Source organism: Panulirus ornatus, chromosome 9 (genome assembly GCF_036320965.1).
Source record: "Panulirus ornatus isolate Po-2019 chromosome 9, ASM3632096v1, whole genome shotgun sequence".
In the NCBI taxonomy this organism is placed as follows: domain Eukaryota; kingdom Metazoa; phylum Arthropoda; class Malacostraca; order Decapoda; family Palinuridae; genus Panulirus; species Panulirus ornatus.
Genome location: NC_092232.1, coordinates 55,772,409 through 55,789,636, shown reverse-complemented (window position 1 = coordinate 55,789,636; position 17,228 = coordinate 55,772,409). Strand labels below are relative to the sequence as shown.

Genomic DNA, 17,228 nt, shown 5'->3' with positions numbered 1-17,228 from the left:
CAAACCATTTCAAAACACCCTCTTACTGCACTTCAACCACACTCTTTTATTTCCACACATCTCTCCTACCCTTACATGTACTTACACATCAAACCACCTCACACCACACATTATCCTCAAACATCTCATTTCCACACATTCACCATCCGCGCACAACTCTTCCATAGCCACGCCTCCGCAAAACCATACAACATTGTTGAACCACTAATCAACATACCCAATTTTTTGCTTTCGACATAATGTTCCGACCTTCCACACATCTTCAATGCTCCAGGATTTTCGCCCCCTCCCCCACCCGTATGAATCACTTCCGCTTCCATGGTTCCCAATCCCTGCCAATTCCACTCCCATAATATCTAAAACACTTTACTTACCTCCATTTCTTCTCCATTCAAACTTACCTCCCAATTGACTTGACCCTCAACCCTACTGTCCTAATAACCTTGCTCTTATTCACATTTAGTACTCTTAACTTCTTCTTTGCCCACACTTAACCAAACTCAGTCACCAGCTTCTGCAGTTCTCACATGATTCAGCCCCAGCGCTGATCATCAGCGAAAAACGACGACTCACTACCCAAGCACTCTCATCCACAACAGACTTCATACATGCCCCTCTTTCCAAAACTCTGCATTTACCTCCCTATATATATATATAATATATATATAATATAGATATATATATATATATCATATATATATATATATATTTATTTTTTTTTTTTTTTTTTTTTTTTCTTCTTTGTCGCTGTCCCACTCCCGCGATATGCCGAGGTAGCGCAAGGAAACAGACGAAAGAAATGGCCAACCCCCCCCATACACATGTACAAAACACGTCCCCACACGCAAAAATACATACCTACACACTTTCCATGGTTTACCCGAACGCATTCACATGCCTTGATTCAATCCACTGACAGCACGTCAACCCCGGTATACCACATTGCACCAATTCAACTCTATCCTTGCCTCCTTTCACCGTCCAGCATGTTCAGGCCGCGATCACACAAAATCCTTTTTTCACGAACCTCTTTCCACCTCCAATTTGGTCTCCCTCTACTCCGCTCGTTCCCATCCACCTCCGACACATATATCCTACTGGTCAAATCTTTCCTCACGTCATTCTCTCCATGTGCCCAAACCACTTCAAAACACCCTCTTCTGCTCTCTCAACCACGCTCTTTTTATTTCCAAACATCTCTCTTACCCTACGTTACTCCCTCACAAAACCACCTCACACCACACATTGTCCTCAAACATCTCATATCCACACATCCATCCTCCTGCGCACAACTCAATCCATAGCCCACGGCCTCGAACATACAACTATTGGTTGGAACCGACTATTCCTTCCAACATACTCATTTTGCTATTCCGAGATTATTTTCCGACTTCCACGACATTCTTCAAGGCCCCCTAAATTATCGCCCCCTCCCACACCCTATGATCCACTTCCGCTTCATGGTTTCCATCCGCTGCCAGATCCACTCCCCATAGATATCTAAAACACATTCACTTCTCCAGTATTTCCTCCATTCAAACTCAACCTCCCAATTGACTTGAACCTCAACCCTATTGTAACCTAATAACATTAGCTCTTATTCACATTTACTCTAACTTTCTCATCCACACACTTTACCAAACTCAGTCACCAGCTTCTGCAGTTTCTCACATAATCAGCCATATATATATAGATTTTTTTTTTTTTTTTTTTATACTTTGTCGCTGTCTCCCGCGTTTGCGAGGTAACGCAAGGAAACAGACAAAAGAAAATGCCAACCCCCCCCATACGCATGTACATACACACAGTCCACACACCAAATATACATACCATACACAGCTTTCCATGGTTTACCCCAGACGCTTCACATGCCTTGATTCAATCCACTGACAGCACGTCAACCCCTGTATACCACATCGCTCCAATTCACTCTATTCCTTGCCCTCCTTTCACCCTCCTGCATGTTCAGGCCCCGATCACACAAAATCCTTTTCACTCCATCTTTCCACCTCCAATTTGGTCTCCCTCTTCTCCTCGTTCCCTCCACCTCCGACACATATATCCTCTTGGTCAATCTTTCCTCACTCATTCTCTCCATGTGCCCAAACCATTTCAAAACACCCTCTTCTGCTCTCTCAACCACGCTCTTTTTATTTCCACACATCTCTCTTACCCTTACGTTACTTACTCGATCAAACCACCTCACACCACACATTGTCCTCAAACATCTCATTTCCAGCACATCCATCCTCCTGCGCACAACTCTATCCATAGCCCACGCCTCGCAACCATACAACATTGTTGGAACCACTATTCCTTCAAACATACCCATTTTTGCTTCCGGGATAAATGTTCTCGACTTCCATACATTTTTCAAGGCTCCCAAAATTTTCTCGCCCCCTCCCCCACCCTATGATCCACTTCCGCTTCCATGGTTCCATCCGCTGGCGCCAGATCCACTCCAGAAATCTAAAACACTTCACTTCCTCCAGCCTCTCAACCATTCAAACTCACCTCCCAAATGACTTGACCCTCAACCCTACTGTACTAATAACCTTGCACTTATTGACAATACTCTTAACTTTCCTTCTTCCACAACACTTTATACCCAAACTCCGTCACCACTTCTGCAGTTCTCACATGAAATCCCGCACCAGCGCTGTATCATCAGCGAACAACAACTGACTCACATCCAACTCTCTCATCCCCAACAAGACTCATACATGCCCCTCTATCCAAAACCTTCTTTGCATTTACTCCCTAACAACCCCATTCCATAAACAAATTAAACAACCATGGAGACATCACACACGCCCTGCCGCTAACGACATTCTCGAGAAAAACCAATCACTTTCCTCGCTTCCTACACGACACATGCCTTATCATCCTCGATAAAAATATATATATATATAAAAAAATATATATATAAATATATATATATATACAAATATATATATATACATAATATATAATATAAAAGAAAGAGACAGGAGGTTCCAAGAAAAGGTGCAAGAGGTTGAAAAAAAGGGCAAATGAGAGTTGGGGTGAGAGACTATCTGTAAATTTTAGGGAAGAATACAACGATGTTTCTGGGACGAGGGTATATCGGGTGCGTCAGCCAATGGGAGCCATATAGGGAACTTCGTGAAGGGCGGTAAATGGGGAGGTGATAAAAAGTAGTGGTGATGTGGAAGAAGGAGATGGAATGGGTATTTTGAAGGATAGTTAATGTGTCTGATGACAGAAGTGGCATATTTTACTAGGTGTTTTTGGTCGAGGTGGTGTGCAACGTGAGAGGGTTAGGGAATATGATTTGGTAACAGAGAAGAGGTAGTAAAAGCTTTGCGGAAGATGAAAGCCGGCAAGGCAGCAGGTTTGGATGGTATTGCAGTGGAATTTATTAAAAAAGGGGGTGACTGTATTGTTGACTGGTTGGTAAGGTTATTTAATGTATGTATGACTCATGGTGAGGTGCCTGAGGATTGGCGGAATGCGTGCATAGTGCCATTGTACAAAGGCAAAGGGGATAAGAGTGAGTGCTCAAATTACAGAGGTATAAGTTTGTTGAGTATTCCTGGTAAATTATATGGGAGGGTATTGATTGAGAGGGTGAAGGCATGTACAGAGCATCAGATTGGGGAAGAGCAGTGCGGTTTCAGAAGTGGTAGAGGATGTGTGGATCAGGTGTTTGCTTTGAAGAATGTATGTGAGAAATACTTAGAAAAGCAAATGGATTTGTATGTAGCATTTATGGATCTGGAGAAGGCATATGATAGAGTTGATAGAGATGCTCTGTGGAAGGTATTAAGAATATATGGTGTGGGAGGCAAGTTGTTAGAAGCAGTGAAAAGTTTTTATCGAGGATGTAAGGCATGTGTACGTGTAGGAAGAGAGGAAAGTGATTGGTTCTCAGTGAATGTAGGTTTGCGGCAGGGGTGTGTGATGTCTCCATGGTTGTTTAATTTGTTTATGGATGGGGTTGTTAGGGAGGTAAATGCAAGAGTCCTGGAAAGAGGGGCAAGTATGAAGTCTGTTGGGGATGAGAGAGCTTGGGAAGTGAGTCAGTTGTTGTTCGCTGATGATACAGCGCTGGTGGCTGATTCATGTGAGAAACTGCAGAAGCTGGTGACTGAGTTTGGTAAAGTGTGTGGAAGAAGAAAGTTAAGAGTAAATGTGAATAAGAGCAAGGTTATTAGGTACAGTAGGGTTGAGGGTCAAGTCAATTGGGAGGTGAGTTTGAATGGAGAAAAACTGGAGGAAGTGAAGTGTTTTAGATATCTGGGAGTGGATCTGTCAGCGGATGGAACCATGGAAGCGGAAGTGGATCATAGGGTGGGGGAGGGGGCGAAAATTTTGGGAGCCTTGAAAAATGTGTGGAAGTCGAGAACATTATCTCGGAAAGCAAAAATGGGTATGTTTGAAGGAATAGTGGTTCCAACAATGTTGTATGGTTGCGAGGCGTGGGCTATGGATAGAGTTGTGCGCAGGAGGATGGATGTGCTGGAAATGAGATGTTTGAGGACAATGTGTGGTGTGAGGTGGTTTGATCGAGTAAGTAACGTAAGGGTAAGAGAGATGTGTGGAAATAAAAAGAGCGTGGTTGAGAGAGCAGAAGAGGGTGTTTTGAAATGGTTTGGGCACATGGAGAGAATGAGTGAGGAAAGATTGACCAAGAGGATATATGTGTCGGAGGTGGAGGGAACGAGGAGAAGAGGGAGACCAAATTGGAGGTGGAAAGATGGAGTGAAAAAGATTTTGTGTGATCGGGGCCTGAACATGCAGGAGGGTGAAAGGAGGGCAAGGAATAGAGTGAATTGGAGCGATGTGGTATACAGGGGTTGACGTGCTGTCAGTGGAGTGAATCAAGGCATGTGAAGCGTCTGGGGTAAACCATGGAAAGCTGTGTAGGTATGTATATTTGCGTGTGTGGACGTGTGTATGTACATGTGTATGGGGGGGGGGTTGGGCCATTTCTTTCGTCTGTTTCCTTGCGCTACCTCGCAAACGCGGGAGACAGCGACAAAGTATAAAAAAAAAAAAAAAAAATATATATATATATATATATATATATTTTTTTTTTTTTTTATTATACTTTGTCGCTGTCTCCCGCGTTTGCGAGGTAGCGCAAGGAAACAGACGAAAGAAATGGCCCAACCCCCCCCCCATACACATGTATATACATACGTCCACACACGCAAATATACATACCTACACAGCTTTCCATGGTTTACCCCAGACGCTTCACATGCCTTGATTCAATCCACTGACAGCACGTCAACCCCGGTATACCACATCGCTCCAATTCACTCTATTCCTTGCCCTCCTTTCACCCTCCTGCATGTTCAGGCCCCGATCACACAAAATCTTTTTCACTCCATCTTTCCACCTCCAATTTGGTCTCCCTCTTCTCCTCGTTCCCTCCACCTCCGACACATATATCCTCTTGGTCAATCTTTCCTCACTCATTCTCTCCATGTGCCCAAACCACTTCAAAACACCCTCTTCTGCTCTCTCAACCACGCTCTTTTTATTTCCACACATCTCTCTTACCCTTACGTTACTCACTCGATCAAACCACCTCACACCACACATTGTCCTCAAACATCTCATTTCCAGCATATCCATCCTCCTGCGCACCACTCTATCCATAGCCCACGCCTCGCAACCATACAACATTGTTGGAACCACTATTCCTTCAAACATACCCATTTTTGCTTTCCGAGATAATGTTCTCGACTTCCACACATTCTTCAAGGCCCCCAGAATTTTCACCCCCTCCCCCACCCTATGATCCACTTCTGCTTCCATGGTTCCATCCGCTGCCAGATCCACTCCCAGATATCTAAAACACTTCACTTCCTCCAGTTTTTCTCCATTCAAACTCACCTCCCAATTGACTTGACCCTCAACCCTACTGTACCTAATAACCTTGCTCTTATTCACATTTACTCTTAACTTTCTTCTTCCACACACTTTACCAAACTCAGTCACCAGCTTCTGCAGTTTCTCACATGAATCAGCCACCAGCGCTGTATCATCAGCGAACAACAACTGACTCACTTCCCAAGCTCTCTCATCCCCAACAGACTTCATACTTGCCCCTCTTTTCAAAACTCTTGCATTCAACTCCCTAACAACCCCATCCATAAACAAATTAAACAACCATGGAGACATCACACACCCCTGCCACAAACCTACATTCACTGAGAACCAATCACTTTCTTCTCTTCCTACACGTACACATGCCTTACATCCTCGATAAAAACTTTTCACTGCTTCTAACAACTTGCCTCCCACACCATATATTCTTAATACCTTCCACAGAGCATCTATATCAACTCTATCATATGCCTTCTCCAGATCCATAAATGCTACATACAAATCCATTTGCTTTTCTAAGTATTTCTCACATACATTCTTCAAAGGAAACACCTGATCCACACATCCTCTGCCACTCTGGTAAACAGAGAAGAGGTAGTAAAAGCTTTGCGGAAGATGAAAGCCGGCAAGGCAGCAGGTTTGGATGGTATTGCAGTGGAATTTATTAACAAAGGGGGTGACTGTATTGTTGACTGGTTGGTAAGGTTATTTAATGTATGTTTGACTCATGGTGAGGTGCCTGAGGATTGGCAGAATGCGTGCATAGTGCCATTGTACAAAGGCAAAGGGGATAAGAGTGAGTGCTCAATTTACAGAGGTATAAGTTTGTTGAGTATTCCTGGTAAATTATATGGAAGGGTATTGATTGAGAGGGTGAAGGCATGTACAGAGCATCAGATATATATATATATAGTTGATAGAGATGCTCTGTGGAAGGTATTAAGAATATATGGTGTGGGAGGAAAGTTGTTAGAAGCAGTGAAAAGTTTTTATCGAGGATGTAAGGCATGTGTACGTGTAGGAAGAGAGGAAAGTGATTGGTTCTCAGTGAATGTAGGTTTGCGGCAGGGGTGTGTGATGTCTCCATGGTTGTTTAATTTGTTTATGGATGGGGTTGTTAGGGAGGTAAATGCAAGAGTTTTGGAAAGAGGGGCAAGTATGAAGTCTGTTGTGGATGAGAGAGCTTGGGAAGTGAGTCAGTTGTTGTTCGCTGATGATACAGCGCTGGTGGCTGATTCATGTGAGAAACTGCAGAAGCTGGTGACTGAGTTTGGTAAAGTGTGTGGAAGAAGAAAGTTAAGAGTAAATGTGAATAAGAGCAAGGTTATTAGGTACAGTAGGGTTGAGGGTCAAGTCAATTGGGAGGTGAGTTTGAATGGAGAAAAACTGGAGGAAGTGAAGTGTTTTAGATATCTGGGAGTGGATCTGGCAGCGGATGGAACCATGGAAGCGGAAGTGGATCATAGGGTGGGGGAGGGGGCGAAAATTCTGGGGGCCTTGAAGAATGTGTGGAAGTCGAGAACATTATCTCGGAAAGCAAAAATGGGTATGTTTGAAGGAATAGTGGTTCCAACAATGTTGTATGGTTGCGAGGCGTGGGCTATGGATAGAGTTGTGCGCAGGAGGATGGATGTGCTGGAAATGAGATGTTTGAGGACAATGTGTGGTGTGAGGTGGTTTGATCGAGTAAGTAACGTAAGGGTAAGAGAGATGTGTGGAAATAAAAAGAGCGTGGTTGAGAGAGCAGAAGAGGGTGTTTTGAAGTGGTTTGGGCACATGGAGAGAATGAGTGAGGAAAGATTGACCAAGAGGATATATGTGTCGGAGGTGGAGGGAACGAGGAGAAGTGGGAGACCAAATTGGAGGTGGAAAGATGGAGTGAAAAAGATTTTGTGTGATCGGGGCCTGAACATACAGGAGGGTGAAAGGAGGGCAAGGAATAGAGTGAATTGGATCGATGTGGTATACCGGGGTTGACATGCTGTCAGTGGATTGACTCAGGTCATGTGAAGCGTCTGGGGTAAACCATGGAAAGCTGTGTAGGTATGTATATTTGCGCGTGTGGACGTTATGTATATACTTGTGTATGGGGGTGGGTTGGGCCATTTCTTCTGTCTGTTTCCTTGCGCTACCTCGCAGACGCGGGAGACAGCGACAAAAAAAAAAAAAAAAAATCATTTTTTGCTTTGTCGCTGTCTCCCGCATTTGCAAGGTAGTGCAGGGAAACAGAAGAAAGAAATGGCCCAACCCACCCCCATACACATGTATATACACACACGTCCATACACGCAAATATACCTACCTATACATCTCAATGTACACATATATATACACACACAGACACATACATATATACCCATGCACACAATTCACACTGTCTGCCTTTATTCATTCCCATCGCCACCTCGCCACACATGAAATACCATCCCCCTCCCCCCTCATGTGTGCAAGGTAGCGCTAGGAAAAGATAACAAAGGCCCCATTCGTTCACACTCAGTCTCCAGCTGTCATGCAATAATGCCCGAAACCACAGCTCCCTTTCCACATCCAGGCCCCACACAACTTTCCATGGTTTACCCCAGATGCTTCACATGCCCTGGTTCAATCCACTGACAGCACGTCAACCCCGGTATACCACATCGATCCAATTCACTCTATTCCTTGCCCGCCTTTCACCCTCCATGTTCAGGCCCCGATCACTCAAAATCTTTTTCACTCCATTTTTCCGCCTCCAATTTGGTCTCCCACTTCTCCTCTTTCCCTCCACCTCCGACACATATATCCTCTTGGTCAATCTTTCCTCACTCATTCTCTCCATGTGCCCAAACCATTTCAAAACACCCTCTTCTGCTCTGTCAACCACACTCTTTTTATTTCCACACATCTCTCTTACCCTTACATTACTTACTCGATCAAACCACCTCACACCACACATTATCCTCAAACATCTCATTTCCAGCACATTCACCATCCTGCGCACAACTCTATCCATAGCCCACACCTCGCAACCATACAACATTGTTGGAACCACTATTACTTCAAACATACCCATTTTTGCTTTCTGACATAATGTTCTCGACTTCCACACATTCTTCAATGCTCCCAGGATTTTCGCCCCCTCCCCCACCCTATGATTCACTTCCGCTTCCATGGTTCCATCCGCTGCCAGATCCACTCCCAGATATCTAAAACACTTTACTTTCTCCAGTTTCTTCTCCATTCAAACTTACCTCCCAATTGACTTGACCCTCAACCCTACTGTACCTAATAACCTTGCTCTTATTCACATTTACTCTTAACTTTCTTCTTTCACACACTTTACCAAACTCAGTCACCAGCTTCTGCAGTTTCTCACATGATTCAGCCACCAGCGCTGTATCATCAGCGAACAACGACTGACTCACTTCCCAAGCACTCTCATCCACAACAGACTTCATACTTGCCCCTCTTTCCAAAACTCTTGCATTTACCTCCCTATATATATATATATATATATATATATATATATATATATATATATATATATATATATATATATATTTTTTTTTTTTTTTTTTTTTTTTTTTACTTTGTCGCTGTCTCCCGCGTTTGCGAGGTAGCGCAAGGAAACAGACGAAAGAAATGGCCCAACCCCCCCCCATACACATGTACATACACACGTCCACACACGCAAATATACATACCTACACAGCTTTCCATGGTTTACCCCGGACGCTTCACATGCCTTGATTCAATCCACTGACAGCACGTCAACCTCGGTATACCACATTGCTCCAATTCACTCTATTCCTTGCCCTCCTTTCACCCTCCTGCATGTTCAGGCCCCGATCACACAAAATCTTTTTCACTCCATCTTTCCACCTCCAATTTGGTCTCCCTCTTCTCCTCGTTCCCTCCACCTCCGACACATATATCCTCTTGGTCAATCTTTCCTCACTCATTCTCTCCATGTGCCCAAACCACTTCAAAACACCCTCTTCTGCTCTCTCAACCACGCTCTTTTTATTTCCACACATCTCTCTTACCCTTACGTTACTCACTCGATCAAACCACCTCACACCACACATTGTCCTCAAACATCTCATTTCCAGCACATCCATCCTCCTGCGCACAACTCTATCCATAGCCCACGCCTCGCAACCATACAACATTGTTGGAACCACTATTCCTTCAAACATACCCATTTTTGCTTTCCGAGATAATGTTCTCGACTTCCACACATTCTTCAAGGCCCCCAGAATTTTCGCCCCCTCCCCCACCCTATGATCCACTTCCGCTTCCATGGTTCCATCCGCTGCCAGATCCACTCCCAGATATCTAAAACACTTCACTTCCTCCAGTTTTTCTCCATTCAAACTCACCTCCCAATTGACTTGAACCTCAACCCTATTGTACCTAATAACCTTGCTCTTATTCACATTTACTCTTAACTTTCTTCTTCCACACACTTTACCAAACTCAGTCACCAGCTTCTGCAGTTTCTCACATGAATCAGCCATATATATATATATTTTTTTTTTTTTTTTTTTTATACTTTGTCGCTGTCTCCCGCGTTTGCGAGGTAGCGCAAGGAAACAGACGAAAGAAATGGCCCAACCCCCCCCATACACATGTACATACACACGTCCACACACGCAAATATACATACCTACACAGCTTTCCATGGTTTACCCCAGACGCTTCACATGCCTCGATTCAATCCACTGACAGCACGTCAACCCCTGTATACCACATCGCTCCAATTCACTCTATTCCTTGCCCTCCTTTCACCCTCCTGCATGTTCAGGCCCCGATCACACAAAATCCTTTTCACTCCATCTTTCCACCTCCAATTTGGTCTCCCTCTTCTCCTCGTTCCCTCCACCTCCGACACATATATCCTCTTGGTCAATCTTTCCTCACTCATTCTCTCCATGTGCCCAAACCATTTCAAAACACCCTCTTCTGCTCTCTCAACCACACTCTTTTTATTTCCACACATCTCTCTTACCCTTACGTTACTTACTCGATCAAACCACCTCACACCACACATTGTCCTCAAACATCTCATTTCCATTACATCCATCCTCCTACGCACAACTCTATCCATAGCCCACGCCTCGCAACCATACAACATTGTTGGAACTACTATTCCTTCAAACATACCCATTTTTGCTTTCCGGGATAATGTTCTCGACTTCCATACATTTTTCAAGGCTCCCAAAATTTTCGCCCCCTCCCCCACCCTATGATCCACTTCCGCTTCCATGGTTCCATCCGCTGACAGATCCACTCCCAGATATCTAAAACACTTCACTTCCTCCAGCTTTTCACCATTCAAACTCACCTCCCAATTGACTTGACCCTCAACCCTACTGTACCTAATAACCTTGCTCTTATTGACATTTACTCTTAACTTTCTTCTTCCACACACTTTACCAAACTCCGTCACCAGCTTCTGCAGTTTCTCACATGAATCCGCCACCAGCGCTGTATCATCAGCGAACAACAACTGACTCACTTCCCAAGCTCTCTCATCCCCAACAGACTTCATACTTGCCCCTCTTTCCAAAACTCTTGCATTTACCTCCCTAACAACCCCATCCATAAACAAATTAAACAACCATGGAGACATCACACACCCCTGCCGCAAACCTACATTCACTGAGAACCAATCACTTTCCTCTCTTCCTACACGTACACATGCCTTACATCCTCGATAAAAATATATATATATATATATATATATATATATATATATATATATATATATATATATATATATATATATATATATATAAAAGAAAGAGACAGGAGGTCAAGAGAAAGGTGCAAGAGGTGAAAAAAAGGGCAAATGAGAGTTGGGGTGAGAGACTATCAGTAAATTTTAGGGAGAATAAAAAGATGTTCTGGAAGGAGGTAAATAGGGTGCGTAAGACAAGGGAGCAAATGGGAACTTCAGTGAAGGGCGTAAATGGGGAGGTGATAACAAGTAGCGGTGATGTGAGAAGGAGATGGAATGAGTATTTTGAAGGTTTGTTGAATGTGTCTGATGACAGAGTGGCAGATATAGGGTGTTTTGGTCGAGGTGGTGTGCAAAGTGAGAGGGTTAGGGAAAATGATTTGGTAAACAGAGAAGAGGTAGTAAAAGCTTTGCGGAAGATGAAAGCCGGCAAGGCAGCAGGTTTGGATGGTATTGCAGTGGAATTTATTAAAAAAGGGGGTGACTGTATTGTTGACTGGTTGGTAAGGTTATTTAATGTATGTATGACTCATGGTGAGGTGCCTGAGGATTGGCGGAATGCGTGCATAGTGCCATTGTACAAAGGCAAAGGGGATAAGAGTGAGTGCTCAAATTACAGAGGCATAAGTTTGTTGAGTATTCCTGGTAAATTATATGGGAGGGTATTGATTGAGAGGGTGAAGGCATGTACAGAGCATCAGATTGCGGAAGAGCAGTGCGGTTTGAGAAGTGGTAGAGGATGTGTGGATCAGGTGTTTGCTTTGAAGAATGTATGTGAGAAATACTTAGAAAAGCAAATGGATTTGTATGTAGCATTTATGGATCTGGAGAAGGCATATGATAGAGTTGATAGAGATGCTCTGTGGAAGGTATTAAGAATATATGGTGTGGGAGGCAAGTTGTTAGAAGCAGTGAAAAGTTTTTATCGAGGATGTAAGGCATGTGTACGTGTAGGAAGAGAGGAAAGTGATTGGTTCTCAGTGAATGTAGGTTTGCGGCAGGGGTGTGTGATGTCTCCATGGTTGTTTAATTTGTTTATGGATGGGGTTGTTAGGGAGGTAAATGCAAGAGTCCTGGAAAGAGGGGCAAGTATGAAGTCTGTTGGGGATGAGAGAGCTTGGGAAGTGAGTCAGTTGTTGTCGCTGATGATACAGCGCTGGTGGCTGATTCATGTGAGAAACTGCAGAAGCTGGTGACTGAGTTTGGTAAAGTGTGTGGAAGAAGAAAGTTAAGAGTAAATGTGAATAAGAGCAAGGTTATTAGGTACAGTAGGGGTGAGGGTCAAGTCAATTGGGAGGTGAGTTTGAATGGAGAAAAACTGGAGGAAGTGAAGTGTTTTAGATATCTGGTAGTGGATCTGTCAGCGGATGGAACCATGGAAGCGGAAGTGGATCATAGGGTGGGGGAGGGGGCGAAAATTTTGGGAGCCTTGAAAAATGTGTGGAAGTCGAGAACATTATCTCGGAAAGCAAAAATGGGTATGTTTGAAGGCAATAGTGGTTCCAACAATGTTGTATGGTTGCGAGGCGTGGGCTATGGATAGAGATGTGCGCAGGAGGATGGATGTGCTGGAAATGAGATGTTTGAGGACAATGTTTGGTGTGAGGTGGTTTGATCGAGTAAGTAACATAAGGGTAAGAGAGATGTGTGGAAATAAAAAGAGCGTGGTTGAGAGAGCAGAAGAGGGTGTTTTGAAATGGTTCGGGCACATGGAGAGAATGAGTGAGGAAAGATTGACCAAGAGGATATATGTGTCGGAGGTGGAGGGAACGAGGAGAAGAGGGAGACCAAATTGGAGGTGGAAAGATGGAGTGAAAAAGATTTTGTGTGATCGGGGCCTGAACATGCAGGAGGGTGAAAGGAGGGCAAGGAATAGAGTGAATTGGAGCGATGTGGTATACAGGGGTTGACGTGCTGTCAGTGGATTGAATCAAGGCATGTGAAGCATCTGGGGTAAACCATGGAAAGCTGTGTAGGTATGTATATTTGCGTGTGTGGACGTGTGTATGTATATGTGTATGGGGGGGGGGGGGTTGGGCCATTTCTTTCGTCTGTTTCCTTGCGCTACCTCGCAAACGCGGGAGACAGCGACAAAGTATAAAAAAAAAAAAAAAAAAATATATATATATATATATATATATATATATATATATATATATATATATATATATATATATATATATATATATAAATTTTTTTTTTCTTTTTTTTTTGCCGCCGTCTCCCGCGTTTGCGAGGTAGCGCAAGGAAACAGACGAAAGAAATGGCCCAACCCACCCCCATACACATGCCTTGATTCAATCCACTGACAGCACGTCAACCCCGGTATACCACATCGCTCCAATTCACTCTATTCCTTGCCCTCCTTTCACCCTCCTGCATGTTCAGGCCCCGATCACACAAAATCTTTTTCACTCCATCTTTCCACCTCCAGTTTGGTCTCCCTCTTCTCCTCGTTCCCTCCACCTCCGACACATATATCCTCTTGGTCAATCTTTCCTCACTCATTCTCTCCATGTACCCAAACCATTTCAAAACACCCTCATCTGCTCTCTCAACCACGCTCTTTTTATTTCCACACATCTCTCTTATCCTTACGTTACTTACTCGATCAAACCACCTCACACCACACATTGTCCTCAAACATCTCATTTCCAGCACATCCATCCTCCTGCGCACCACTCTATCCATAGCCCACGCCTCGCAACCATACAACATTGTTGGAACCACTATTCCTTCAAACATACCCATTTTTGCTTTCCGAGATAATGTTCTCGACTTCCACACATTCTTCAAGGCTCCTAGAATTTTTGCCCCCTCCCCCACCCTATGATCCACTTCCGCTTCCATGGTTCCATCTGCTGCCAGATCCACTCCCAGATATCTAAAAGACTTTACTTCCTCCAGTTTTTCTCCATTCAAACTCACCTCCCAATTGACTTGGCCCTCAACCCTACTGTACCTAATAACCTTGCTCTTATTCACATTTACTCTTAACTTTCTTCTTTCACACACTTTACCAAACTCAGTCACCAGCTTCTGCAGTTTCTCACATGAATCAGCCACCAGCGCTGTATCATCAGCGAACAACAACTGACTCACTTCCCAAGCTCTCTCATCCCCAACAGACTTCATACTTGCCCCTCTTTTCAAAACTCTTGCATTCAACTCCCTAACAACCCCATCCATAAACAAATTAAACAACCATGGAGACATCACACACCCCTGCCGCAAACCTACATTCACTGAGAACCAATCACTTTCCTCTCTTCCTACACGTACACATGCCTTACATCCTCGATAAAAACTTTTCACTGCTTCTAACAACTTTCCTCCCACACCATATATTCTTAATACCTTCCACAGAGCATCTATATCAACTCTATCATATGCCTTCTCCAGATCCCTAAATGCTACATACAAATCCATTTGCTTTTCTAAGTATTTCTCACATACATTCTTCAAAGGAAACACCTGATCCACACATCCTCTGCCACTCTGGTAAACAGAGAAGAGGTAGTAAAAGCTTTGCGGAAGATGAAAGCCAGCAAGGCAGCAGGTTTGGATGGTATTGCAGTGGAATTTATTAACAAAGGGGGTGACTGTATTGTTGACTGGTTGGTAAGGTTATTTAATGTATGTTTGACTCATGGTGAGGTGCCTGAGGATTGGCAGAATGCGTGCATAGTGCCATTGTACAAAGGCAAAGGGGATAAGAGTGAGTGCTCAATTTACAGAGGTATAAGGTTGTTGAGTATTCCTGGTAAATTATATGGGAGGGTATTGATTGAGAGGGTGAAGGCATGTACAGAGCATCAGATATATATATATATATAGTTGATAGAGATGCTCTGTGGAAGGTATTAAGAATATATGGTGTGGGAGGAAAGTTGTTAGAAGCAGTGAAAAGTTTTTATCGAGGATGTAAGGCATGTGTACGTGTAGGAAGAGAGGAAAGTGATTGGTTCTCAGTGAATGTAGGTTTGCGGCAGGGGTGTGTGATGTCTCCATGGTTGTTTAATTTGTTTATGGATGGGGTTGTTAGGGAGTTGAATGCAAGAGTTTTGAAAAGAGGGGCAAGTATGAAGTCTGTTGGGGATGAGAGAGCTTGGGAAGTGAGTCAGTTGTTGTTCGCTGATGATACAGCGCTGGTGGCTGATTCATGTGAGACACTGCAGAAGCTGGTGACTGAGTTTGGTAAAGTGTGTGGAAGAAGAAAGTTAAGAGTAAATGTGAATAAGAGCAAGGTTATTAGGTACAGTAGGGTTGAGGGTCAAGTCAATTGGGAGGTGAGTTTGAATGGAGAAAAACTGGAGGAAGTGAAGTGTTTTAGATATCTAGGAGTGCATCTGGCAGCGGATGGAACCATGGAAGCGGAAGTGGATCATAGGGTAGGGGAGGGGGCGAAAATTCTGGGGGCCTTGAAGAATGTGTGGAAGTCGAGAACATTATCTCGGAAAGCAAAAATGGGTATGTTTGAAGGAATAGTGGTTCCAACAATGTTGTATGGTTGCGAGGCGTGGGCTATGGATAGAGTTGTGCGCAGGAGGATGGATGTGCTGGAAATGAGATGTTTGAGGACAATGTGTGGTGTGAGGTGGTTTGATCGAGTGAGTAACGTAAGGGTAAGAGAGATGTGTGGAAATAAAAAGAGCGTGGTTGAGAGAGCAGAAGAGGGTGTTTTGAAATGGTTTGGGCACATGGAGTGAATGAGTGAGGAAAGATTGACCAAGAGGATATATGTGTCGGAGGTGGAGGGAACGAGGAGAAGAGGGAGACCAAATTGGAGGTGGAAAGATGGAGTGAAAAAGATTTTGTGTGATCGGGGCCTGAACATGCAGGAGGGTGAAAGGAGGGCAAGGAATAGAGTGAATTGGAGCAATGTGGTATACCTGGGTTGACGTGCTGTCAGTGGATTGACTCAGGTCATGTGAAGCGTCTGGGGTAAACCATGGAAAGCTGTGTAGGTATGTATATTTGCGTGTGTGGACGTATGTATATACATGTGTATGGGGGGGGGTTGGGCCATTTCTTTCGTCTGTTTCCTTGCGCTACCTCGCAAACGCGGGAGACAGCGACAAAGTATAATAAAAAAAAAAAAGTATATATATATATATATATATATATATATATATATATATATAAAGGCAAAAACAAATATCTTTTCAACCAAATTTTTTGCAAATTTATGGGCTAATTATTTGCTATTCCTGCCTTATATTGATACAGTACTCTTGCTGGGATGGCAAATACCTCTTGTTATCTTTAATATAGAATTACCAGCATTCTGTGAAAAGATGTTGTTAACTCTCATGAGGACCAAATGCCTTAACCAAGTATTTGGTGATCACTTTGTATCATAGATATGAAACAAGATTATTTCCTGAAATGTAAATTTTTTTTGCTTCATATGTTTTATGCAGCTGTTTACTTTTATGGTTAGATTTATTCATTTTACATAATTTTCACCCAGAATTTTTTCCTCATTACAGATATAACTGATTCAGTTCTAGCAAATTTTGAAACTTGTTAATTTTTGATAAGTTATTATGGCTTTGTTAATAAGATTTGGACATCTTTATGCTTGAAACAAAGAACTTACTGTTATTGCATTGCACTGGTTAAG

At 43.4% G+C, this 17,228-nt stretch overlaps 1 protein-coding gene across 7 annotated transcripts in view; it reads left to right on the top strand.

Annotated features, from left to right (window-relative positions):
- The window catches only part of shn (zinc finger schnurri), a 268,460-nt gene that overhangs the window by 186,294 nt on the left and 64,938 nt on the right, over positions 1-17,228 (top strand). The window lies entirely within an intron of this gene.